Source organism: Monodelphis domestica, chromosome 4, assembly GCF_027887165.1.
Source record: "Monodelphis domestica isolate mMonDom1 chromosome 4, mMonDom1.pri, whole genome shotgun sequence".
Lineage (NCBI taxonomy): Eukaryota > Metazoa > Chordata > Mammalia > Didelphimorphia > Didelphidae > Monodelphis > Monodelphis domestica.
In genome coordinates, this window is record NC_077230.1 from 132,897,746 (window position 1) to 132,900,676 (window position 2,931).

The 2,931-nt window shown below is 34.0% G+C and overlaps 1 protein-coding gene across 30 annotated transcripts in view; it reads left to right on the top strand.

Annotated features, from left to right (window-relative positions):
• Positions 1-2,931, top strand: part of R3HDM1 (R3H domain containing 1) — a 159,040-nt gene that overhangs the window by 3,818 nt on the left and 152,291 nt on the right. Inside the window, exon 2 of one of the 30 annotated variants that reach the window (XM_056793781.1) lies at positions 2,857-2,921. The exons of the other annotated variants lie outside the window; for them this stretch is intronic. The gene's annotated coding sequence lies outside the window, so the exon portion shown is untranslated. The remainder of the gene's footprint in view (positions 1-2,856; positions 2,922-2,931) is intronic. 30 annotated transcript variants of the gene reach the window in all.

Below are 2,931 nucleotides of genomic sequence, written 5' to 3' on the forward strand. Positions count from 1 at the left end.
AATAAAAGACACAGTGGGCTCTGATAACTTCCCTAAGACTTGTTTAGGTTCAAGATTATCTGTCGATTTCAGCATTCATACCATATAATAATTTCATATCCATATGTAGTAGTTCATGTTACATGCAAAGTAGGAAGGTGAATAAGTAACATGAATCTAAATACACATATTCAAAATGTTTTCACAAGCATAAACAAAAATATCAACAACTTTGCAGAAATTTTTTTTAAGTATATAGTTCTAATACAAGTCATGCCCCCATAAGTAATCTTTAATTTTGTTTTTTAAATCCTTTCTGTGTTAATATTGTCAACTTTGAAACACAAGGAACTACTAAAATAGTCAGGAAGAATAAGTCTTTAATCAGGACAAGAGACAGTGCTCAAAATCCAAAGCTCTGGGACTCTCAGAATATTGTCTCTGGGAAAACACACCAGCAAAGATGATTTTCCAAAGAGTAACAGAACTTGGGGTCTTATATACCTTTTCGGGAATTAAGGACAGAAAACATAGATTGACTGGTTGGTTACCAGCAGGCCTGGGAAAGAGGCTATAGCCAGTGGCTGGGGTACCTGGGAGAAGACTTAAGATACAATGGGAGAAACCTCTCAGACAAAATGGTATTTAAGATTTGATTATATACTAATCTTACCTAAACTGGGATCATTAAGAACTTTAAGGTTTATTGTTCAGTCTAACAAGGTCAATCTGGGACTTTCCTTAAGGCAAGTTCCCAAGTTATTGGGGCAAACTTGGGGTTCCAAAAAACACAGTTGACACACAGTTGATCAATTCTAAGAAGAATGTCTAGGGCTAGGCAATTATTAGGGTTACACAACTAGGAAGTGTCTGTGGTCAAATATGTACCCAGGTCCTCCCAACTCCAGCCCTAGCACTAGTAACTACTGCACCAACTAGCTGCCTTCATTTAAAGCCATCCTTAACAAATGCGTAGGAAAACATAAAAAATATCAAACTTGTGACTTTTTTTCACCAGACATTCTGAACAATCAGTTTTCAAAGTTTACCAAAGCCTAATTACAAGTTGATATAGTCCAACACTTCTAGTAAGGTCCTTTTTAGTACTCAAAAGTCGCATTTCTTTGGACAGTCACTGGGTCCTGTGATGTAGCAACGGTAGTCTCTATTATAGTTTGTTTGGGTTTTGTTACCCTGTGTAGTTGAAGGTTATATTAGGCAAGTTTTTTTTTTAATATGATGGGAACAGAATACCTGTTAATATGGAAATAAACTTTGATTATTTTGTAGGGTAACTGGGGAAGTGTTTGCTAACATTTCTGAATGCCCTTTTTGGGAAACTGTTGAACTCAGTATGTAGCTATAATAGTTAACAGTCTTTTCTAAGTAATAACACTGAATACTTATAACTTTTTTTTTGATGTGTGCAAAAAAACTTGTGCTTTGTTAAATTATCATTAGACTATTTTTATTGAGGTAAATTTTACCTATTTCTGGTCTTTTTTTTTTTTAATTAAAAAAGTAATTTAATTAGAAAATTGGGGGGGGGGATTGGCTCAAAGGATTGGTTAGTTACTTAATTATTTCAATGCCATCTCTCTTCAATTCCAAAACCACCTTCTTTCCATCCCACATTTTGTACTTTAATGTTCTCACTCTTCCCTCTTGTAAATTAGACTTACATTTTTTGCCATCCACTAATTTTTCATCTTCCTTCCTGCCAGCATCTTGCATAAATTTTCTTTGTCTCCTACTTGATTTCCCCTATGTTTCTACTGTGGCCTTTAAATTTGTAATTTTTATCTTTTATGTTAGCTCCTTTTAACAACTTGTTTGGTCATTTTCAATTTTGTCTGACTCTTTGAGGTTTTCTTGACAAAGATACTAGAGTGGTTTGCCATTACCTTCTCCAGCTCATTTTATAGATGAAGAAACTGTGTTAAATGACTTGCCCAGGGTCTCACAGCTAAGAAATATCTGAGGTCAGATTTGAACTCTGGAATATGTTGTCTTGACTCTATACCTGACGTGAGTCACTGCACCATCTAGCTGCCCTTTTTAATACTACTCGTTCAGAAAAATAGTGAGCCTGTGAATGGTCTGTAGCTTAGGTATGTACCTTTTATTCATAAGGTCTGAGACAGTTTGTAATGATTCCTACCTTCAGGTTTGATTAAACATTGGTTCTATATATAAAACTATCCCCATAACCAAGAAAAATTTTTGCTGTTTGTATTCTTTATTCTTACCTTCTCCTTGAAAACTAGCAGTTTGAAATTATAAGATCTGAGATATAGATATAGTTGTGTAATATCACCTTATAATTTTGCCACTAGTGAAGATATAGCATTTCAGTCTGTACATGGGCTATGGTTGTACCATTACCCTGCTTGATTTGTACATAGATATTTTATTCTTTAATTTTATTTTACTACTGTTTCAGTTTAATTTTAGATAATTTCTATTTATTTTTATTACCTGTGGCTGACACTTCTTTCCCTATTCCACTTTCCCAAAAATATTGCAATGAATTTATGAATATATGTGCAGGGATGTTATAATTTCTTAAATCATAATTTGATTTTCAGAATTTTGCAGAGTCATCAGCAGTGTTGTACTATACAGCAAACAGCTTAATAATAATATTAGCTGAACTAAACAAAAATACTTCTAGGAAGAATTGTTGCAATATTAAAACACTGTCAAAGGTGTATGTATATAGCCAACTTTAAACAAAACTGAAATTATCTTGAACCAATTTCTGGCCCCTTTTTCCAATACATGCCAAGTCATAATCCCTCCCCTCCTTTTTACTTTGAGCACAATAGTTGAACAGGATGAGTGCCCTCATGTGTTCTAACCCTTTCTCTCTCCAAGAATGAAAAGGATATACAATCAATTCAGTTTCATTTCCTGGGTGATTGACAAAGTAACTCCTTGCAGTAAGTGATT